This window comes from Nicotiana tomentosiformis, chromosome 5 (assembly GCF_000390325.3).
Source record: "Nicotiana tomentosiformis chromosome 5, ASM39032v3, whole genome shotgun sequence".
Classification (NCBI taxonomy): Eukaryota; Viridiplantae; Streptophyta; class Magnoliopsida; order Solanales; family Solanaceae; genus Nicotiana; species Nicotiana tomentosiformis.
In genome coordinates this window covers 89,747,437-89,772,880 of record NC_090816.1, presented here as the reverse complement: position 1 = coordinate 89,772,880, position 25,444 = coordinate 89,747,437, and the positions used below count along the sequence as shown (strand labels likewise).

Here is a 25,444-nt window from a genome sequence, read left to right as displayed (position 1 = left end):
GTGATTTTGCTAGACATGTACCAACCTTGGTTGCTACAGTTCGAGAGAGGGTCCATCGATTTATCGAGGGGCTCAACCCTAGTATACGACTTAGCATGGCCCGAGAGTTAGAGATGGATATTGCATACTAATAGGTTGTGGGTATTGCTAGGAGATTGGAGGGTATACTTTCTCGGGAGATGGAGGGAGGGAGGCCAAGAGGTCTCGAGATTCTGGCACTTATAGTGGTACTCGTGCCCCAGCTACAGTTCCTCATAGTAGGGGCTATGTGAGTCGCCCCGTTCATTCATTACTTCCATCCGCCAGTGGTATTGCGGCCCGTTCTTGGCCCTAGGAGCCTTATTATGCACCGCCAGTATCTAGTATACCTCTTGTACGGGGTGCTTGCAGCGGTCAGTCCAACAAACCTAGCCCGAGCCAACCACAGCAGTCACGCCATCTGAGAGCTTGTTTTGAGTGTGGTGACACATGCCACGTAGTGAGGGATTGTCCCCGACTTAGGAGGGGTGCACCTTCATAGACTTCTCAGGCACTGCGTGCTCCACCGAGTCCACGGGCTATGATTATAGCACCAGCTACCACTCCACCTGCTCAGCCAGCTCGAGGTGGAGGTCGGGCAGGTAGAGGTCGCCCTAGAGGGGGAGGCCAGGAAAGATATTATGCTCTTCCTACTCATACATAGGTAGTTCCTTCCAACTATGGCATTACAGGTATTGTTCCGGTCTATCATAGAGATGCATCGGTTTTATTTGATCCATGCTCCACTTATTCCTATGTGTCTTCTTATTTTGCCCCGTATTTGGGCGTATCGCGCGATCCTTTGAGTTCTCCTGTTTATGTGTCTACACTTGTGGGAGATTCTATTGTTGTTGACCGTGTGTATCGGTCATGTTTGGTGGTTCTTAGTGGTTCTGAGACCATAGCTGATATATTATTGCTCAGTATGGTAGATTCTGATATTATTTTGGGCATGGACTGGTTGTCGCCCCATTATGCTATTCTTGATTGCCACGCCAAGACAGTGACGCTGGCTATGCCAGGATTACCGTGATTAGAGTGGAAAAGTACCTTAGAGTATACTCCCAGCAGAGTTATTTCGTTTCTTAAAGCTCAACGAATGGTTGAGAAGGGCTGTGACGCGTATCTAGCTTATGTGAGAGATGTCAGTATTAATACCCCTACAGTTGACTCAGTTCCAATAGTGAGGGATTATCCTTATGTGTTTCCAGATGAACTTTCGGGCATGCCGCCTGACAGGGATATTGACTTTGGTATTGATTTGTTGTCAAGCACTCAACCCATCTCTATTCCTCCATATCATATGGCTCCTCCTGATTTGAAGGAGTTGAAGGAGCAGTTACAGTAATCCCTTGATAAGGGCTTCATTCGGCCCAATGTGTCACCTTGGGATGCTCCGGTCTTGTTTGTGAAGAAGACGGATGGTTCTATGCGTATGTGAATTGATTATCGCTAGTTGAACAAAGTTACAGTGAAGAACATGTATCCATTGCCTCGTATTAATGACCTATTTGATTTCTTACAAGGTTCTAGAGTGTTTTCCAAGATTGACTTACGTTTAGGCTATCATTAGTTGAAGATTCTAGAGCCAGATATTCCAAACACTGCTTTGAGGACTCGATATGGTCACTACGAGTTCCTTGTGATGTCATTTGGGCTGAACAACACCCCAACAACATTTATGCATTTGATACACAGTGTGTTCCGGCCCTATCTTAACTCTTTTGTCATTGTGTTTCTTGACGACATTCTGGTGTACTCCCGGAGTCGGGAGGATCATGGGTAGCACACGAGGACTATGCTTCAGTGGCTAGATTCAGTGGTATTTTTGGGTCATGTAATGTCGAGTGAGGGGATCAAGGTGGATTCGATGAAGGTGGGAGCAGTGCAGAGTTGGCCTAGATTGTCCTCAGCTACGAAGATCCATAGTTTTCTTGGTTTGGCGGGGTATTACCGTCAATTTGTAGAGGGTTTCTCATCTATTGAAGCACCTATGACCAGGCTAACCCAGAAGGGTGCTCCGTTCAGGTGGACAGGGGAGTGTAAGGAGAGCTTTCAGAAACTCAAGACAACTTTGACTACATTCCCAGTATTGGTATTGCCTACAGGTTCAGGGTCTTATATTGTATATTGTGATGCATCACGGGTTGGTCTCGTCGCGGTGCTGATGCAGGACGGTAAGGTGATTGCCTATACAACTGAAGGTGCATGAAAAAAACTATCCTGTCCACGACCTTGAGTTAGCAGCTATTGTTCATGCCTTGAAGATTTGGCGGCACTATTTGTACGGTGTCCCTTATGAGATCTACATCGATCACTGAAGTTTGCAACATCTGTTCAAACAGAAGAATATTAACTTGCGTCAGCGGAGGTGGTTGGAGCTGCTTAAGGATTATGATATCACCATTTTGTACCATCCCGGGAAGGCCAATGTGGTGGCCGATTCCTTGAGTCGCCGGGCGGAGAGTTTGGGGAGCTTAGCATATCTACCAGTAGCAGAGCAGCCATTGGCGTTGGATGTTCAGGCCTTAGCCAACCAATTTGTTAGATTGGATATTTCTTAGTCGTGTCGAGTGTTGGCTTGTATGGTTTCTCGGTCTTCTCTTTATGATCGTATCAGGGAGCGTCAGTATGATGACCCCTATCTGATTTTCCTTAGGGACACAGTTCAACACGATGATGCTAAGGAGGTCACTATTGGATATGATGGTGCATTGAGGATGTAGGGAAGGCTATCTGTGCCCAATGTTGATGGTTTTGAATCTCTAGGAGGATCACAGTTCATTGTACTACATTCATCTGGGTGTCGCAAAGATTTATCAGAACTTGAGGTAGCATTATTGGTGGAGGAGAATGAAGAAGGACATCGTGGAGTATGTAGCTTGCTGTCTAAATTGCCAGAAGGTGAAGTATGAGCATCAAGGACCAGGTGGATTGCTTCATAAGTTAGAGATTCCGGAGTGGAAATGGGAGCAGATCACTATGGATTTCATTGTTGGCCTTCCACGGACTCGGAGGAAGTTTGATGTAGTTTGGGTGATTGTGTATAGGCTAACCAAGTCAGCTCATTTCATTCCTGTGATGACTACTTATTCTTCCGAGCAGCTGGCTCGAGTTTATATCCGTGAGATTGTCAGACTTCATGGCATGCCGATATCTATCATCTCTGACCAAGGTACGCAATTTACATCATGGTTCTGGAGGGCCGTACAACATAAGTTGGGTACTCGGGTTGAGTTGAGCATAATATTTCACCCTCAAACAGACGGACAGCCCGAGCACACTATTCAGAAACTGGAGGATATGCTCTGTGCATGTGTGATGGAGTTTGGTGATTCTTGGGATCAATTCTTTCCACTTACGGAGTTTGCCTAGAATAATACTTATCAGTCGAGCATTCATATGGCACCGTATGAGGCTCTGTATGGTAGGCGGTGTCGGTTTCCAGTGGGTTGGTTCGAGCCGGGCAAGGCTAGATTATTGGGTACAGACTTGGTTCAGGATACTTTGGAGAAGGTTAAGGTGATTCAGGATTGAATTCGCACAACCCAGTCCAGACAGAAGAGTTATGCGGATTGGAAGGTTCGCGATGTTGCATTCATGGTTGGGGAGCGGGTCTTGCTCCGGGTGTCACTGATGAAGTGTGTTATGAGGTTCAAAAAGAAGGGCAAGCTGAGCCCAAGGTTTATTGGCCCATTCGAGGTGTTGCGACGTGTTGGGGAGGTTGCTTATGAGCTTGCCTTGCCTCCTAGTCTAGCAGGAGTGCATCTAGTATTCCATGTTTCTATGGTCCAGAAGTAACACGGCGATCCATCTCATGTGTTGGATTTCAGTTCAGTCCAGTTGGACAAGGATTTATCTTATGTTGAGGAGCCAGTTGCTATTTTTGACAGGCAGGTTTGAAAGTTGAGGTCAAAGAACATTGCTTCAGTAAAGGTTCAGTAGAGGGGTCAACCAGTCGAGGAGGCGACTTGGGAGACCGAGCATGTTATGCACAACCGTTATCCTCATCTTTTCACCCCTTCAGGTATGTCTTTATACTCGTTCGCGGACAAACGATATTTGTAAGAGGGGGAGGATGTAACGACCCAGCCGGTCGTTTTGAGAGTAATAGGCCCAATCCCCTATTTACTGCTTTCCCCATATAGTTTTTTGCTTATGAGACTTGTTGGGAGATTTTGTGTGTGGTTTCAGAGTTATTTGGGATACTTAGTCCCTAAAACAGAAGCTTAAGTTCTAGGATTTTGACCGTAGTTCGAACTATGTGAAGATGGCTCAGGAATGGAGTTTCGGCAGTTCTGTTAGCTCCGTTGGGTGATTTTGGACTTAGGAGCATGTCCGGATTATGAATTGGAGGTATGTAGCTGAATTAGGCTTGAAATGGCGAAAGTTGAATTTTTGGAAAGTTTAACCGGAAGTGGACCTTTTGATATCAGGGTCGGATTCCAATTTGGGAAGTTGGAGTAGGTCTGTAATGTCAATTATGACCTGTGTGCAAAATTTGAGGTCAATCTGACGTGATTTGATAGATTTCGGTGTCAGTTTTAGAAGTTTGAAGTTTCAAAGTTCATTAAGTTTGAGATGGAGTGCGATTCATGTTTTTAGCGTTGTTTGATGTGATTTGAAAGCTCGAATAAGTTTGTATGATGTTTTAAAACTTGTGGGTATGTTTGGTTGAGGTCCTGGGGGCCTCAGGTGGATTCCAGATGGTTAATGGACTAGTTTGGGACTTGTTGAAGTTACAGAATTTCTGGTGTTTTCAGTTACTAGTTTCCTTCTTTGCGTTCGCGAGGGGAATTTGCGTTCACGAAGAGGAACTGGAGGCAGGAGAGGATTTGTGTTTCGCATTCGCAATGAAGGTCCCGCATTCGCAAAGCTCTGAGGTAATAAGTCTACGCGTTCGTGATGAGGGTCCCACATTTGCTTAGAGAAAGCTGGTCAACTGAGTCTTGAAGTTATTTACCTACGCGTTCGCGATGATGGTCCCGCGTTCGTGTGGGGTCCAGCTGAGTAAGCTTCACATTCGTGATTAGGCCATCGCGTTCGCGATGAAAAATTTTGGACTGAAGCAATTTTGTGCTTCGCGAACGCGAGGCTTCTTCTGCATTCGCAAAGAAGGGATCGTCGGGCAGTTATAAACATTTCCAAAACGAGGGTTTAGCTATTTTTATCAAAACTTGAGATAGAGAGCTCGGATTTGGATGAAATTTTGGTGGATATTCAAAGGAAGCTATTAGGTAATGATTCTTGACTCATTTATGGTTATATTCCATTAATCTATAGTTAATTCCATCCTTTAATTTTGGATTTGGGTTGAGAAAGATGGGAAAAAATGGGAAAAGTTCTTGAACCAACATTTTGGGTTTTCATTGAGATTTTGACATCGGATTTGAGTAATTTTGGTACACGTGAACTCGTGATTGAATGGGTATTCGTATTTGTTGACTTTTACCCGATTCCGAGACGTGAGCCCAGGTTGACTTTTTGGGGCGAATTTCTAATTTCTCGCTAAAGTCTTGATTATATTAATTAGATTAGTTTCTTATAGTTATATTTATGGTATGTAATTGCTTTTGGCTTGATTTGGGCCATTCAGAGTCGGATAATCGAAGAAAGGGCATTCTTATTGATTGATTAAGCTTTGTTCGAGGTAAGTGGCTTGCCTAACCTTGTGTGGGGGAAATCCCCTTAGGATTTGGTATTGATATGATACTTCCATGATTTGTGAGCACCGTGTACGTGAGGTGACGAGTGCGTACACAGTCTATTTGTTGTAAAATCCGATTTTTCACTACGTAGTAGCTTGTTACATCTTAATTAAGTTATACCAGCATGTGTAGTTATCATGTTTAGTCTAATGTCGCATGTCTACATGTCTTAAATGCTTATTTGAAATATGTGCAGCATGTTTAGTTGAATTCTTATCTTTACCTGATTTGTATCCACCTTACCTGTAGAACTCTTGCTGTTAATTGTTGTTCTCCATCGATTCGAGCTGTGTGTTTGCTTTTTAGACTACGAGGAGGTACCTCGGGAGATCCCCCTACACATTTACTTTTGATACTACGAGGCGGTACCTCGGGATATCTCCTTGCATATTTACTTTTAGGACTACGAGACGGTATCTCAGGAGATCCCCTGTTGAGTATTTACTTTTGGGACTACGAGACGGTATCTCGGGAGCTCCCTTGTTGTTTATCTCATTGTGCTATGTGGTTATTTCTCTGTGAATTCCTTTCTGCTAAATTCTCAGTTTTTTCACCTTATTATATCTTTCATCTTATTATTATATCACAGTAGGTCCCGGACCTGACCTCGTCACTACTCTACCGAGGTTAGGCTTGGCACTTACCGGGTACCGTTATGGTGTACTCATGCTACTCTTCTGCACATGTTTTATGTACAGATCCAGGTACCTCTTACCAGCCCCACTATTAGCTAAGAGTACTTGCTGCTTCTATGGAGACTTCAAGGTACATATGTAGCATCCGCTAACCTCAGAGTCCCCCTTCATTCCCTCCTATGTTGTTTTCTTTCCGTATTATCCTTAGACTTTGATGTAAAAGACACTTAGTTATGTCCTAAAAGCTTGTGACTCATGACTACCGGATTTTGGAAAAAGTTTTTATACTCGAGTGTTTGTCTTTCTTGTACATGTCGAGTGGCATTTTATCAGTATATAGTTATCTGTTGAAGTTTAGTTGTTAATTACTGCTTTTATTTTTGTTATTCAGCAATTATTAGGCTTACCTAGTTGTAGCAACTAGGTACCGTCACAACGTCTTACGGAGGGAGAATTGGGTTGTGACACATTTGCGACACGACCATACTCACTATTCCACGTCTCTTCTAATTCTTTTATCATGAAAAGACAGATATAGGTTGGGAAATGCACCCTCTTCTGTAGGTCTGCACATAAAAATCATAAAGTTACATAAAAAAAACATGACTCGTATTTAGGCACTTGTTTCTTGCTTTTTCTTTCTCGCAAAAGGTTTTGGGAGATTGAGACTTCCCCACCCTTTTCTTCTTAGAGTAGATGTACTTCTCTTATAGACCACACATTTATAATATACCACATTTCTCGCAACCTCAATCTCATGACGTCATTCTTCCACATAGGATTGTTGCTAACCTTTAATCATTTATATCTAACATTCCTTTTATCTATTTTGGTCTTAGGATACCACTTATCTTATCAGTTTCGCTATATCAATTTGTCCACTCGGCCCTCTGCCCACTTGATTGTTACGAATAGAACTACTTCTAAACTTGTGACAATATCTAACTTTGTGAGTTATATGCTCTACGGATGGGTTATTATCTATCTTCATATAACTTGTGACAAGTGTTGCAACATAAACTCTAGAACATCTATATATATTCTTCATCTTCTCATCTTTTCTAATTTATGGAAATCACCCAAACACATGATGGTGATCTTCTGCTATGATTGGGATTACTGCAGTATAACGCCTGCCATGCCCCACTTATTGACACCATTCTCAAGTTTACCACGCAATCCACTGCATGATATACACATGTGAAGGGTACGACATCACATAGCTTAGGCGCACTAGTATACTCTGCTTTAGCTTTTGCACCAAAAATTTTATATACTTGTATGCATCCTCACATAACTCTTTAACGAATAATACTCTAGTGCTATTGTAGCCTCTCATGCTATTAACACTTTAAGAAATTCACTCTGTGGTCTTGATCTATATGTGCGCTCATGATATCCCTTTTCTATGGCATTCCTTATCTGGCTCTCTTAGTCCCTTGATACACTCTAATCTACTACAACTTCCATGGTGCCATTATATTACTTTTTGTATTTAATCTGCATGATACAAGCACCTTTAATATTTGTGTACATACTTCGACCTGTCCTATGTTTCGATGATTATTTGCTATCCAATGATAAATAGCTTTGGCCTTGATCCTTAAAGAGGATGTTAATTCGCTTTCTAGTATGAGACTATATATGGGTCTGACACCACAAACATTACAATTATATGTACTTACTATATATTTATTTCTCAGATGGATGAGGTCTTTTCTTGTTGGGACAATCTCATACTGTTTTTACTTATCACGATTCACCTTTGAAAGGATTGGACTTGTTCTTTACCCTTATTTGTGCTTCATAGGATTCTTTCTTAATTGCAGATGTTTCACTTCAGTAACCTAGTAATCAATCACTATTCTCATAAGGAGATATGCTCTTTCATGCATCCATCTTCTTGGAGAAAAGTGCTCTCCATTTACTTTGATATTAACCTTGCATATAGGTCTGTCAAGTACTAACCATTGGTCTAGATTTATCCTTGTATCATCAACATTTGTTTAAATTTTCTTTCCACGCGCATTTAATCCTTTCAGAATATTCAAGACTTCTTTGAATGCTTTGTAAATAAACCCCTTCCTGATTCATTACTCGCATATCTTAATACCACTAGTTAGTCATGATCTCATATAATGGCCATTTTTCTTTTTGTTATCCTTCTCTTTAGGATATATCTTCTTATTTCATGGTTTAGCTTGTACAATACCTCATACCTGACAACTTATTTGATCAATTGGCTCACACATCCTTGGCCCTCTTGGTTCTTATTGAATTCGAACTTTAAGATACTTCAAAACTACTAATCTTATGTCTAAACATCATATACCATCCAATTTATTGCATTAGGTTGCACACTTCACATGCAAATCACCGTGAACTATTTATTGTAATGTTCTATTCTATTTTGAGTCATATTTAGCCGAACTTAAGAAAATGAGTCTCTTCGAGATACTCATATGCCAACTCTCAAAATCTATATTGCATTGATACAACTATTTGTGTTCACCATGGAAAATATATGTTTTATGTAATCTTACCCCTTTGATATCATACATTTACGAAATTTCTTAGGGTATCTCGAAATTAAACTTCTAGCGCGAAGGCTAACATTTCTGATATATTTCCCCTTTGGGCTTGACTTTTCTGAATCTTTCTATGATACTATGGTACCTTAGCCACACTGAACATCTATCTTATTAAAATAAATAAAATTATATATTCTTATTATGTATATGCCTATATGCTATAAATTTTGGTCTTAGCTTGTTGACGTGCAATTATTCTCAAGCTCAACCTTAAGTCATATAAAGTACATCTGGCGACGATCTAAACATTATATAGTTGAGATTCGAGTCCCTTTATCCAATATCTCTGAATATTTCATAACTATTCTAGCTTCAAAATGTTTCGGTATCACTTTAAGAACTCTAGGGCCTTTCACTCTTGTATCTTGTTGAAAGTATATTCTTCACTTCATCCCATTGTCTCTAGCATACGTTCTCTCCATAATGCAAGGATGACTTTCTGAGTTTTGTGAGTTTTATTTTCCTTTTTGTAATGACCTGACCGGTCATTTTAAAAGTCATAGCCCTGATCCCCTATTTATTGCTTCTCCTATATCTATTTCTGCTATTGTGACTTGTCAGGAGGTTTCATTTTGGTTTTTGGAGTATTTTGGCACACTTAGTCCCTAAATGGAGGTTTGAGCCTTAGGATTTGAACCGTAGTCGGAACTGCATGAAGACGACTCCGGAATGGAGTTCCGTCAATTCCGTTAGCTCCGTTAGGTGATTTTAGGCTAAGGGGCGTGTCCAGATTGTGTTTTGGAGGTCCGTAGCTTATTTGGGCTTGAAATGACGAAAGTCGAATTTTTGGAGATTTGGACCGGTAGTGGAAATTTTAATATCGGGATCGGATTCTAATTCCGGAAGTTGGAGTAGGTCGGTAATGTTAAATATGATATGTGTGCAAAATTAGGGGTCAATCGGACGTGGTTTGGTTGGTTTCGGCATCGGTTGTCAAATTTGGAAGTTTCAAGTTCTTTAAGTTTGAATCGGAGGATGATTTATGATTTTAGCGTTGTTTGATGTGGTTTGAGGGCTCGACTAAGTTCGTATAGTATTTTAGGATTGGTTTGTATGTTTGGTTGAGATTCGGGGGCCTCGGGTGAGTTTCGGGTGCTTAACGGGTGAAAGCTTAGACTTAGAAGAATTTCTGACATGCTGATTTGTGGTGTTTTCGCACCTGCGGTGGGGAGTCCGTAGGTGCGGCCCCGCAGAAGCGAGGCTGGGATTGCAGGTGCGCCTTTAGGCCTGGGAGTCAGTGGTCGCAGATGCGACGAGTGAGCCACAGGAGCGGAGCCGCATCTGCGGAAGGGTAGTTGCAGGTGCGAAGATGAGAAGGACCCAAGGTTCCACAGAAGCGGACGAGTAGATGCAGAAGCGCATCCGCATATGCGAGCTTAGGCGCGCAGGTGCAGACTCTGGAGTTTTAATGAAAACTCATAGGTACGGAGTCCTAGCCGCAGAAGCGGCACCGTAGGTGCGATGATGAGGTCGCAGGAGCGGATTCACTGGGCAGAAAAGAGAGAATTTCGAGGGCTTGACTCATTCCTCCATTTTTGGACTTGGGAGGTAGGAAATTGGCGATACTTTGAGGGATTTTCAGAGAGAACTTTGGGGTTACGATTCCTAACTCGTTTTTGGTTTGTATTTTATTAATCTATAGTTGTTTTCTCCATTTAATTTCGGATTTGGATTGAAAAGTTGGAAAAATGGGGGAAATGTTCCCTAACCGAATTTCTAAGTTTTGATTGGCATTTAGACATTGGATTTGGATAATTTTGGTACGAGTGAACTCGTGAGTACATGGGTGTTCGTATTTTATGACTTTTACCTGATTCTGAGATGTGGGTCCGGGTCGACCTTTTAGGGCGAATTTTGGAATTTTTGTTAAAATATTGATTTCATTAATTAGATGAGTCTATTATGGTTGTATTCATGATATGCAATTGTGTTTTGCTATATTTGGTCCATTCGGAGTCGGATAATCGAGAAAAGGGCATTCTTGCCGATTGATTGAGCTTGGTTCGAGGTAAGTGGCTTGCCTAACCTTGTGTATGGGAACTCCCCATAGGATTTGTATTGTTTTGATATATGAGCGCCGTGTACGTGAGGTGACAAATACGTACACACACTAATTGTGTAAAAACCCAATTTTCTACTAAGTAATAACTTGATTTCTTTCTTATTTGAGTTCCATCAGCATGCGTAGTATCTGGCTAGACTAGAATAGCATGCCTACTTGCCTTAACTGTTTACTTGAACTACGTGCAGCATGTTTAGTGAATTTACTTATCTTTTCTTAACTGGTACTTAGGTTGAACTGTAGAATTTCGTGCCGTAACTATTGAATTCTATTGTTTAGCTGCATATTTACTTTGGGACTACCGAAAGGTATTCCGGGAGATACCCTTGTACTACATATTTACTTTGGGACTACGGAACGGTATTTCAGGAGATCCCCTTGTACTGTATATTTACTTTGGGACTACGAAACGGTATTCTGGGAGATCCTCCTATACTGCATATTTACTTTGGGACTACGGAACGGTATTCCAGGAGATCCCCTTGTACTACATATTTACTTTGGGACTACAGAACGGTATTCTAAGAGATCCCCTTGTACTGCATATTTACTTTGGGACTACGGAACGGTATTCCAGGAGATCCCCTTGTACTGCATATTTACTTTGGGACTACGGAACGGTATTCTGGGAGATTCCCCTGTCTTGCATATTTACTTTGGGACTACGGAATGGTATTTCGGGAGATCCCCCTGCACATTTACATTAGGGACTACGATACGGTATCTCGGGAGATCCCCTGTTGTATTTCTGTGTGCTGAGCTGTTACCTTCTATGAATTCTTTCTTGTTAAATTTCAGTCTTTATTTTACTGTGATATTCCATTCCTGCCTTGCTTTATTATTATATATACTAGTAGGGTCCTGACCTGACCTCGTCACTACTCGACCGAGGTTAGGCTTGGAACTTACTAGGTACTGATTGTGGTATACTCGTGCTACTCTCTGCACATTTTTGCCGTGTGCAGATCCAGGTGCTCCTCATCAGCCGCACTATCAGTGAACCGAGACAGCTTTGGAGACTTCAAGGTATATTTGTCACGTTCGCAGACCTCGGAGTCCCCTTCTAATCTTTCCCATGTCCATTATCTTCTGTATTTGTCTTTTGTTAGACTCTGATGTAAAGAGATACTAGATTTTCCTTCTGTAGTTTGTGATTCACGATGTTTCGGGTTTTGGGATTACTGTGTATTTTTGAATAGTTAGTTATTGTACATGCCAAGTGGCATGGTACCCAGTTATGTTGTTAAATTTATGTTTTTATTTTATTATTTCGCAAATGTTAGGCTTACCTAGTCGTAGAGACTAGGTGCCGTCACGACTTCATAAGGAGGGAAAAGTTGGGTCGTGACAAGTTGATATCAGAGCTCTAGGTTCGTAAGTGTCGTGAGTCACAAGCCAGTTTATTAGAGTCTCGTAGATCGGTACGGAGACATTTGTACTTATATTTGGGAGGCTATGGAAATGTTAGAAAAATTTCACTTCTTTGATTCCTTGTCGTGCGAAAATTGTTGACTTCAAAAAATTCTAAACTTCTGTATTCTATTCTCTCACAGATGGTGAGGACACGTACAAACGGATATGATGACCAGACACCCGCGCCCCCTGATAGAGCCGCGAGAGGCCAGGGCCGGGGTAGAGGTCGAGGACGCCCACGTGGTGCAGCTAGAGCACCCGTACGAGCTGCTACAGAGGAGCCCCTGGTAGCTCCAACTGGAGGGCAGACACCTAAGGTACCTGTTTTAGCACCAACCCTCCAGGACCTTAGCTCAGGCTGGATTGATTCCACTTGCTCCTGCCACATCTCAGGCCGGGGGAGGAGCACATACTCCCTTCGCCGGTACTCCAGAGCAATGGGTTCAGGTCGACCAGGTTCCAGATATTGTACCAATACAGCCGGTATCTCCAGCTCAGCCCAAAGTTAGGGCAGCAGCTTCTGAGGTGGAGCAGCTCAGACTTGAGAGGTACAAGAAGTACCACCCACCTACCTTCAGCGGATTGGCTACAGATGATGCTCAGGGTTTTCTGGAGGAGTGTCATCGTATTCTCCGTACTATGGGTGTAGCAGAGACGAGTGGGGTTTCTTTTACCACGTTCCATCTTAGAGGAGCAGCCTATCAGTGGTGGCGTTCTTATGAGTTGAGTAGTCCGGATGAGGCAGTTTCACTTACATGGACTCAATTCTCAGATATGTTTTTTTAGAGATTAAGTCCCTCAGAGCCTCAGGGATGCATGGCGCACAGAGTTTGAGAAGTTTCGCCACGGTTCTATGATTGTGTCAGAGTATGCAGTCTGCTGCAGTGATTTGGCCCGACATGCACCGGCCTTGGTTCCCACAGTTCGAGAGAGGGTTCGATGGTTTATTGAGGGACTCCACCCCAGTATTCGGATTAGTATGAAAAGGGAGTTGGAGATGGATATTTCTTATCAGCAGGTTGTGAGTATTGCCAGGAAATTGGAGGGCATGTTTGCCCGAGATAGAGAGGAGAGGGAGGCTAAGAGGTCTCGGGAGACTAGTTATTATTCTGGAGCTCGTGTCCCAGCAGTTCGCCATGGTAGGGGTTATGTAAGTCTCCCCGTTCATTCAGCTGTTCCAGCCGCCAGTGGTGTTCCAGCTCCTTCTGGGCCCCATGAGCCTTATTATGCACCGTTAGTATCTAGTGTGCTTCCTGCATGGGGTGTTCCTAGAGGCCAGTCCAGCAGACCTGGCCCGAGCCAGCCACAACAGCCATGCTCTCCCAAAGCTTGTTTTGAGTGTGGCGACACTCGCCATATGATGATGGATTGCCCCAGATTTAGGAGGGGTGCACCTCCAAAAACTTCTCAGGCATAGCGTGCTCCACCGGGTCCTCAGGCTATAATTACAGCACCAACTGCCACCCCACCTGCTCAGCCAGCCCGAGGTGGAGGTCGGGGAGGTAGAGGTCGCCCTAGAGGGGGAGGCCATGCCAGATATTATTCCCTTCCTGCTTGTACAGAGGCAGTCGCTTCTGATTCTGTCATTACGAGTGTTGTTCCGGTCTGTCATAGAGATGCGTCGGTATTATTTGACCCAGGCTTTACACATTCTTATGTTTCCTCTTATTTTGCCCCGTATTTGGGCGTATCTAGGGATTCTTTGAGTTTCTCTATTTATGTGTCTACTCCTGTGGGAGATTCTCTTGTTGTGTACCGCATGTATCGGTCATGTTTGATTGCTCTTAGTGGTTTTGATACTAGAGCCAATTTATTATTGCTCAGCATGGTGGACTTTTTATTTTGGGCATGGACTGGTTGTCACCCCATTATGCTATTCTTGATTGTCACGCTAAAATCGTAACACTCTCTATGCCAGGTTTACCGCCATTAGAGTGGAGAGGTACCTTGGAGTATACTCCCAGCTGAGTTATTTCATTTCTTAAAGCTCAATTAATAGTTGGGGGGGGGGGGGGGGGTCGCGTATCTAGCTTATGTGAGAGACGTCAGTATTGATACCCCTACAGTTGAGTCAGTTCCAATAGTGAGGGACTTTCCAGATGTGTTTTCAGCTGATCTTCCAGGCATGCCGCCCGACAGAGATATTGATTTTCGCATTGATTTGTTTCCGATCATGAGTTGAAGGAGCATTTACAGGAGTTGCTTGATAAGGGCTTCATTCGGCCCAGTGTGTCACCTTGGGGTGCTCATGTCTTATTTGTGAAGAAGAAGAATGGTTCTATGCGGATGTGTAACTATTACCGCTAGTTGAACAAAGTCACAGTAAAGAACAGGTATCCATTGCCTCATATTGATGACTTATTTGATCAGTTATAGAGTGCTAGACTGTTTTCCAAGATTGACTTGCATTCAGGTTATCATCAGTTGAAGATTCGGGACCGTATCTCGGGTGATCCTCTGTTGTATTTCTGTGTACTGAGTTGTTACCTTCTATGAATTCTTTCTTGTTAAATTTTAGCCTTTATTTTACTGCGATATTTCATTCCTGCCTTGCCTTATTATTATATATACCAGTAGGGTCCTGACCCGACCTCGTCACTACTCGACCGAGGCTAGGCTTGGCACTTACTAGGTACCGATTGTGGTGTCCTCATGCTACTCTCTGCACATGTTTTCGAGTGCAGATCCAGGTGCTCCTTATCAGCTGCACTATCAGTGAGCCGGGACAGCTTTGGAGACTTCAAGGTATATCTGCTACGTCCGCAGACCTCGGAGTCCCCTTCTACTCTTTCCCATGTCCATTATCTTCTGTATTTGTCTTTTGTTAGACTCTGATGTATAGAGACACTAGATTTTCCTTCTGTAGTTTGTGATTCACGATGTTCTGGGTTTTGAGATTACTGTGTATTTTTTAATAGTTGGTTATTGTACATGCCAAGTGGCATGGTACCCAGTTATATTGTTAAATTTATATTTTTATTTCATTATTCCGCAAATGTAGGCTTACCTAGTCGTAGAGACTAGGTGTCATCACGACGTTATAAGGAGGGAAATTTGGGTCGTGACACCTTAAGAGGATGCCTTATAATATATATATTTCCCCTCTCTTCTATCTCCTCTTGTTCTTTGGTACTCATGACCATACATCGTATCTTTAAAAACTTGGTGTTGCTATTCTACCGTGGTTCGCTTCATGGTGGTGATTTATCTCAACTTTCAAATCCCGAGTCGTGTCTCTTTGTAACTCTTAAACTCTAGTAGACCATGCATGTGCTTCAAAATATCTATTCATTATGTTACTCATTGGTTCTCATAAAAATAATAAACTATCCGTTTTTTTACCAACTTCATCATCTAAAGGACATTCTTTGATAGGAGCCACAAAGTACTCGCTGCAACTACCATAAGTTTCACCCTAAGAGTATGCACAATTCTTATCTGACCCCCGTACATAACTTATTATCCTCGTTGTTTTGAACAAAATTTGATCTCAACTCAAGGACGAAATTTGGATATGTATTTCATCTGCCTAATCTCTTAACATTAATAGTAGCATATTCCATGGCTGACCTCCTTGGTATATAAGTTAAATCTCGACATAGCTTAGGGATATAGTCTTCCGTCATGTTATTACTAACTTTACTAGCACCAACTCCTCGTGAGTTTCATGATAACTCTGACCTTATTGAAGACATCATCACCCCATCTCTTCAGTACAAAGTCTTTGGCACATTTATGATAGCTCTAATTTGTTACAATCTTGAATTAGGTCATCTAGGTATTACCTTATTCTCCCTTTTGGGATATACTTTTCTTGGTCAGTTCCCGAATTAGGCTCATTCTCCCTCAGTTCCTGACTTAGCCTTGAATTAGGTCATCTAGGTATTACCTCATTCTCCCTTTTGGGATACACTTTTCTTGGTCAGTTCCCGACTTAGCCTTCATTCTCCCTTAAAGGAAATTAGCATCGTAAATTACCTCATTTATGGACGACGATGTCTCGCTAGCTTTTTTTCTTAAAGTATCTAATCGAATCGGTATGTTAATCATTCTATTGATTGACGGAAATAGGAGTCTGATTCTCACATTAAGCTTTAACGCACGATCTAGTGTAAGGAAGAATGGAAAACTTTTCTAAAATGTTTGTAGACCCTCATTTATAGAAGTGGGGCCCTCACAACGATAAACGAGACTCTACTGATACGGCTTTATAGACCCCTAAGACTCTTTAAACCTGCTGCTCTGATACCAAGTTTGTCACTACCCGATTTCTTACCAAGTCGTAACCGGTACTTAATGCCTTAAATTGATCGAGCGAACCATCTTGGCTTCTCTATTATTTTTTATTTCTGTTATGCAATGCATCTCAATACAATTCAATATGATTTAGAGTAAATACTTTTCTGAAGCTTCAAATGAAATAATATTCTGAAAAGAAATTCATTCTTTTATCTTGAATACATTGAAAAACAAATATAATGCAAAGTGCACACCCATGACTATGTTCTGACTCTGTCTATGAAGCCTCTAAGAAATACTGAAATAATAAGACAAATTTCTGGAATCAACGAACTTCACGAACTACAATGGAGCTCACCAAATCTTCTGGTAATGGGAGGAGAATATCCTAGCTCGTAGCCTGCTTACCTACAAAATCTGTGGTCAATGTAGATCCCATGAAGAGAATGTCAGTACACCATGATGGTACTCAGTAAGTAAAGAAATCCTCCCTCTAAGAAGTATGTATGCATGATATAAGAAAATTCTAAAAGCTTTTGATGAAGAGTTGAAACAAACAACTCATATATCTAGTATAAAGTTCTTCTTGATGCCATTCATAAAAATTCTCTTTTTTCTTTTCTCTTCTTTTCTGAAAAGAAATAATAAAAAAATTCAAATTTGATAGATATATAAACTTTCTTGAAACAATCCTTGTAAATTTTCCTAGGCATTTTGTTTACTTTTCTGGGGAGTTCCGTTCATTGTGACATTCTTTTTTATTCTGATTTTGAAAATGTCACCATATGATCGGTATAGTGGACGATCCCAGCCCGATCGCCTGGACCCCATTCATGCGGTGCCTCACAGTTTAATATTCTAGCATGCTCGCGTTCTTGTGCCTTACCAGGGCACTTCTATTATAGTGCCCTAACCAACGGTATACTAATCTCCTACTCTGGCACGAGTAGTTTTGGGGTAACATAAACCAATAGAGGCTATGAACCCTTCTTAGAGATCTAAGAAACCTCCCAAAACGTTCTTCTAAGTAATTCTTGCATCACAAAATTTCAAACAATGATATATCTTCATATTTCTCATCAAAACAGTTCCATAAAATCATGTAAAAGAAATTTTCAATATAGTCTATACATTAAAGAAATATTCAAGTCATTAACCATGATAATCATCTAAGATTGTTTCTACAATTCTAATGGATAATGTGAGTTCACTCGTTCCATTCAGAGCCCACTTTAACACTATATACAGTCTAACAATAACTTATGGCATGATCTTTGAGAGATAATAACTTTAGTAAAAGCATTGTCTCTACTCACCTTGATTCCTTGCTTTTGAATATATTCGTTGCTCCAATCCAATGGGTTCAATTCACCAAACAAATCTATGCATAGTTAATTTATAGATCAATACTAGAAGTTTCAAGATTTCTAAAATATAGAAACCCTAGGTTTGATTCTTCTCTCCTTCTAGGACTCATCGTTAATCTAAGCTCTTGTAGTAGTTTATAGGAGCAAATATCAACCATAAACCTCTTTAACAATCGTGGTTGAAAATGTTTACGAAACTTACCTTGAATCGTAAAACCCTAGGTTAGTGGAGAGACTTTGTTCTTGAGTTCTTGTTGAGAATCTAGCAATTTTGAGATGGAATATTGTTAGAATTGGTGTTTGGAAGTAGTATTCTAATGCTAATCGCATTGAAAACTCACCTTAGGTAGTATGAGAACCCTTGGATGACTTGAGGATGAGAGGGGAGGTTTAATCTTTACAGAATGATGTTATTTTCTCTCTCCCCGTCCTTTTTATTTCAATTTCACGCATTCGGTGTCACGGTCCGCGCCCAGTGCCACCCAAACCACCCAAAAAAATTTACTTCTAATTTTGGCGTTTTGATTCATGCCTGGCGCCCTCCTGGGCACCCAAAACGCTACATATTTTTCTAATAGGATAGTTTTCAGTAAAACGCCAATAACGTTTTATAGGAACATTGAAATGATAAACGGTTTGAAGTGTTAGATACCCCAAATATCAATTCAATGTATATTGATATATATGATCATCTATTAAGTCAAGTGCGGCTAAGGACATTTTCCTCCCTTAAACAACTCTAATGGATTCCAATTTACTCCACTCCTCTTATAACAACCATCCATTCAACCTTCTAAACATAAGATTTATGTATTTTATGCTTTCATAACTTTTCTCACATCTTTGTGTCCCACTTAGAGCTTGAGCGAGAATATACTACTTAGCAAAAGTTTTTTTCCCGGGACTTTACAATCGGAAATAATTTCGGATAATAAAATGTTGACTTAAAATTTTATTCTAAAATGTCAACGCGGAACTTGCCTCTCGAAATCCGACCGAATTTTCACGAAATGCGAACACCCATTCTGATACGAGTTCAACCATACCAATTTTATCAATTTAAGGTATAAAATATTTCTACCATTTTACCCAATTTGCTAATTTCATGATAAAAACAACAATATAAGCGTATATTTTAACCAAAATCGAGTTAGCAATTCTTACCCCAATATTTTCCTTGAAAGACTCTCGAAGAATTGCCTCACCCGAGCTTTCTTCATCCAAAATGGAAGAATGAGACGAAGTCTCAACTTTTTTGACTTTATTCTGCTGCCCAGGGATTTGTTTTTCGCATTCGCGACCCCCCCCCCCCCCCCCGGTCCGTGATGAACAAATTCTTCAACAGCCATTTTCAAACTCTTCCCAGATAGCCTCTAGTATGATAGTCATAATTCTTTGTACAAAACTCCAAATGATAAATGGTTTGACTTTTTTTAAGACTAGACATTAAGGGCTACAACTTTCATGTTTTGATCATCTCTCAATTCCTTATAGATTGCGAGATATAAGCTTCCAAAGTAAGCCATGTGCAGCAGAAATTTCTTCTTCGCGATTTCCAAACTCTTCCCGGACAGTATATAGTATATCAACCATACCTTTGTTTACACAACTCCAAATACCAAACGGTTTGAGTTTTTGAATACTAGATACAAAGAGCTACAATTTTTATTGTTGGATCATCTCCAATTTCCTTACAGATTACAAGATGTATGCTACCAAATTCAGGCGACAGACATATAGAATTCCTTCTTCGCTAACGCAAAGAACAAAATCCCAGAAGTCAAATCTTTCTTCGCGAACGCAATAGGCTCCTCGCGAACGCGAAAAATAAAACCAGACATCAAAAAACCAACATCCAAAGTAGTCAAAAATGATTCGATAACACCCGAAACACACCCGAGACCCCCGGGACCCCAACCAAATATACCAACAAGTCCTAAAACACGATATGAACTTAGTTGAGGCCTCAAATTACATCAAACAACACCGAAACTACGAATCGCACCTCGAATCAAACTTATGAGTTTATAAAATTTTCAAATTCTATAACTTGTGCCGAAATATATCAAATAAATCTGGAACGACCCCAAATTTTGCACACGAGTCATAAATGACATAACGAAACTATTCAAATTTTCGGAATCAAAATCTGAGCCCGATATCAACCAAGTCCACTAGCGGTCAGACTTATAAATATTTCAAAACTTTAACTTTTCGATTTTTCGCCGAAATGCTTCAAATTATTCTACGGACTTCCAAATCCAAATCCGGACATATACCTACGTCCGAAATCACCATACGAAACTATTGGAATTATCGAAATTCCATTATGGAGTCGTTTACTCAAAAGTCAAACTTCGGTCAACTCTTTTCGTTTAAGCTTCAAAAATAAGAATTGTTCTTTCAATTTAATCCTGAATCATCCAAAAACCAAATTCGACCACACACACAAATTATAATACGCATCACAAAGTTGCTCGGGACCTTAAGTCGCAAAACGAAAAGCTAATTCACAAAAGGACTAAGTCTGAGTCGTTACAAAATGCTTCTACATTAATGTGTGTTTTTGTGATAGATAGAGTATATAATGAACCAGATGTTGCAAAAGGACACATAAAATGCAACAAAGCACTCATTACCCCATAAAACACATATACGTGTACAACTGCCATTTTGTACACACAGCTTTAGACAATACTAGTAAATTTGATCGATGAAAAAGGCTCAATTATGTAAAACACAGCTTTAAGTGAAATGACTAATATCATTATGGTACTTTTGCTCATATAATATCTTAGTCTTCTTGGAATAGTAAATGGAAACAAATCTGAAACAACAAAATTTTTCTACTCAAACATCAGTCAAAATTTCTCTCGCATAACTAACATCTAGGAGTGATGAATGTCAAAGCATTAAGACATGACTTGGTGAGACCATCCAATAATAATTTACTTTTCACTATATAAAAAGAGATAACATAGAAAATATATCTAAAGAATTTTACCGTTACTTATTTAAAATTAATTTTAGTATTTTGCATATAATTAATTTATATGTCAAAATTTTATTTTAATTTCTTAAATTTTGTGGTCAAATCCTTCACATATAATGAAACAGGTGAAGTAATTAATTGTGGCAGACAAACATAAAATTCTATCCTATTAACTATACCTTCTTATTTCAAAATTAGTTTTTCGGAGGGGTGATCAAGAAATAAAGAAAAACAGAAATGGAGACAATTATTTTTCAACTGTCGGTACATAAGAAAATTACTTTGGTGCTTGGTTGACAGAAATTATTTTTCAAGCAATTTATTTTCTGTAATGAGGAAAAATGATTACCTTCACTTATGCGAGAAAATTATTTTCCTTACAACTATTTAGATTTTAAGTTTCGTATTACTTGTTTCAACTAACACAACATTATTATTCATCTTTAGTACTCACAAATTTAATCAAAACATCCACACATTTGCTAGTAATATTGTTACTCCATCCATTTTTCTTTATGTGTACCGGACATAGATTTTAGGAACGTAAATAATACTTTTGAATTGGAGAAACAAATTAAAGGTGTGTATATAATATATCAAAAAATATCCTTTAGATCTTGTGATCCTAAACATGTCATATTAATTATTCTTATATATAAAATGAGACATCAAAAGTAAAATTGAAATATTGAAATTAAGAACTTACTAAATATAAAAATGTAACATTTTTTTTCAAACAGATTAAAGAAAAGTAAGACACATGAGCATTTGAACAAGTAACTATTTCACTCTCAAGAAATCATAAATTCCTTCTTCTCCAACCAGGAGTAGTTTAGGTGGCTGTAGATCTCGAGACTGTAGTGATTTTTGGTTTTGTTCTTTATGTAGTCTGTTGTTTTGCAGACTCTTAGGGGTTATTTGTTTTGTACAGAAATATTTTCTCTGGTAATGAAAAAAATTAATTACCAAAAAAAAAAAAATTGGGATCAACTAATTAAACAAAGATAACACCAATTAGTCAATACAATCCTAAGGTGTAAGAGCATCAACTAAACAAGTTAACAGCTAACAACTAGTTTGGTGTTTATAAATAGGTTTTATATTGGACATTGTAAATTGACTTGCTCTCGCTAGAAATTGTAAGTTAAGACCTAACCCTTCCTATTTGTACTGTTCCGTTTAATATTTTTCGTAGTTGATAAAATAAGTCACTAAAGAACACCATTTGGCTGTACATTAACTGAAAATAATAATCGTGCATTGTAGTTACAACATTCGCATCTAAACTAATAGAGACTTCTTGCCATGTTAACTTGGTTTTACTCCATATATAATACGCTGTAAAGTATAGAAAGAAGTAAATTTATCATTCCATTACGCTCGATTTAGGGATGGGCGTTCAGACAGTTCGGATTGAATATGAAAATTTCGGTTTGAATATTTGATTTTCAAATTAAATAAATTACAATCCAAATCTAATCCAGATACACTCGATTGGGTTGGATTTTTTAAGTTTGGTTTAGGATTAGTCGGTTTGGATATTTCGGATTTTCTGTTTTGAGCCTATAAGTTTACATGTTTTTTCTTCTTACAAAAATGAACATCCAAATAAAGTATTCATATTAAATTACCTAAAAGGTTCCTCGTTCTCACTGCAAACATCCAAATAAAGTATTCAAGTAATGAAATCATTATCAAGGAAATACAACAAAGATATTAATAAGGCCGACAAAAAGTAGCAATAGTAAAACTATATCCAAATAGAAAGTATTCTGACAGTAAATTAATAATTAGTATTCAATATATGAAAAAATGTCTAATGGGTAAAGTCTTGGACTTATAATTATTAACATATGGATAAAGAACTAAATATAAAGTATACAAATTTTGAATTTTCGGATATCCACTAATCTGAAGTACCAATGTAACGACCCAGCCGGTCGTTTAGAGGATTTGCATTCCGTTAAGCTATTTGAAGTCTTGAACAACATCGAATGATGTATTATGACTTGCGTGAATCATCGTTTTTGGTTTTCAGGTTATTGGGAATTGATTTAGAAGAATGATTCTCAATTAAGAAGCTTTAAGTTGGAAGAGTTGATCAAGTTTGACTTTTGAGTATTTGACCCCGGATCAGAGTTTCGATGGTTCTGTTAGGTCCGGATGGTGATTTTGGAGTTGGGCGTATGCCCGGATTCGCATTTGGATATTTCTAAAAGGTTTCGGTACATCTTTGCGAAAATTGGAAGGTTAAGGTTTGGAAGGTTAAAAGGTTTGACCGAGAGTTGAGTTTATTGATATCGGATTCAGATTTCGATTCCGAGAGTTGGTATAGCTCTGTTGTGTCATTTGGAACTTGCATGCAAAATTTGACGTCATTCCGGGTTGATTTGATATGATTCAGCGCGAGTTGTAGGAGTTGAAAGTTCCTAAGTTCACTTGGTTTGATTTGAGGTGCGATTCGTAGTTTCGACATTTTTTTTATGTGATTTGAGGTTTCAAGTAGGTCTACGCTATGTTATGGAACCTGTTGGTAAGCTTGGACGGGGCCCCGGGTGTATTTCGGACGAGTTTCGAATCATTTTGATGCTTTGGGCATGTCTGGTTCTGGTGCATCGCAACTGCGATATTTTGGAGGCAGGTGCGGCTTTGCTTCTGCGTTAGTCTGGTCACTTCTGTGATGATTTAGGCTTGTGAGGAAGGTCGCTTCTGCGGAGTTTTGATGGCCGCTTTTGCGGCCCAGTGATCGCATATGCGAAGATGTTCACTTTTGCGGCTCATTTTACATTTCTGCGTTGTCGCTGGTGCGACTATGTTTTCCACAGATGCGGATCCTAGCCTGGATTTGGGAAAGTTGGAAATTTGGGAAAATTAGTAAAAATCTTTCAAAATGTAAAATGAGGATTTGAAGGCCGATTCAATATCGGAATTTGATAATTTTGGTATGATTGGACTCGTATCGAAATGGGTGTTTGGGTTTTATGAATTTTATTGGGTTCTGAGGTGCAGGCCCAGAATTTGACTTTTGGGTTGACTTTTTAGTTTTAATTTAAGATCAAAGATTTATTATCCAAAATTATTTTCTATGGTTTTTATTTATAATATTAAGTTATTTTGGCTAGATTTGAGTCGTTCGGAGGTTGTTTCACACGAGAGGGTCATTTTAGATTATTGGTTTAGCTTCTTTGCGGTAAGTATCTTATCTAACTTTGTGTGGGAAAAACTACCCCTTAGGATTCGAGTTGAGTGTGCTATTTATTTTATGTGAAAGCCGTGTACGCAAGGTGACGAGTGGGTACGCGGGCTATATGTGGTATTTGACCGGTTTAGGTTATCTAGACTCTTTCCATGCCTTTAATTGAATTATCATGACATGTTATATCTCTCATTGTTAATCTACTCTTACATGCACTATTTGATGTTGTTAGCCCTTATTGTACCTCTTACTTGTTAGTTTGCCCTTATATACTTGAGTTGAAGTTATTGCCTTCCTTATTGTCTTGTTACCTCTTAATTGTTGAGTCCCTTCCATGACTCCGTGCCTATTACTACTTGTCTTAAATTTTTTACTTGCACACCTTAGTTGTCACATGCTTATTTGTCCTGTTATTTTTGTAATATTTGTTGCATTCCTTTGATTATTACGTGGTTCCTTTATTGTTGTGTACTCATACCTTTGATTGTAGAAATTTTTTGTAAATTGAGTATTGGATTATTGATGTTATTGATTTATTTATGGATCGTATTGCACGCCGCAACAGGTGGAATACGAGTGGATTTATATTGATACGGTGGGATCAGGTTGCGCGTCGCAACAAGTGAAATAAGGGTGGATTGATATGGTGAAATAAGGAAGAATTATGATATTGACTCTGATTATATGGTGGGATCGGGTTGCGTGCCGCAACATAGATATTTACTTATTATTATTGGTATTTAGACGTTGGAATAAGGGATGATCGTGTTGTATGGTGGGATCGAGTTGTACGCCGCAACAGTTTACGTGTTGGTATTCCTTGTTGTACTGTGTTGGTTTCGGTTCTTTCGTACGAGACTTTGAGGATTGGTATTCCCGGTTTTTACTGGTTTTTCGAGGATTGAGTTATTTTCATTAGTTACTACTTTGCCTTCATTTTCTGTTGTAACGATCTAGTCGGTCATTTTGAGTATTCCAGCCATGTTCCCCCATTTACTGCTTATCCTGTGTTAAATTATAATTATGTGACTTGTCGTAGAGGTTTAAGAATGAATTGGAACACTTAGTTTCAAGATTTAAAGCTTAAGTGAAAATAGTTGACCGGATGTTAACTTATGTGTAAATGACTCCAAAATAGAGTTTGATGACTCTAATAGCTCTGTATGGTGATTTTGGACTTAGAAGTGTATCCGAAAAATTATTTGGAAGTCCGTAGTTAAGTT

General features: G+C 39.6%; 1 protein-coding gene across 1 annotated transcript in view; it reads right to left on the bottom strand.

Moving 5' to 3' along the window:
* LOC104120624 (pentatricopeptide repeat-containing protein At4g33990-like) overlaps positions 1–25,444 on the bottom strand; it is a 161,949-nt gene that overhangs the window by 12,013 nt on the left and 124,492 nt on the right. The window lies entirely within an intron of this gene.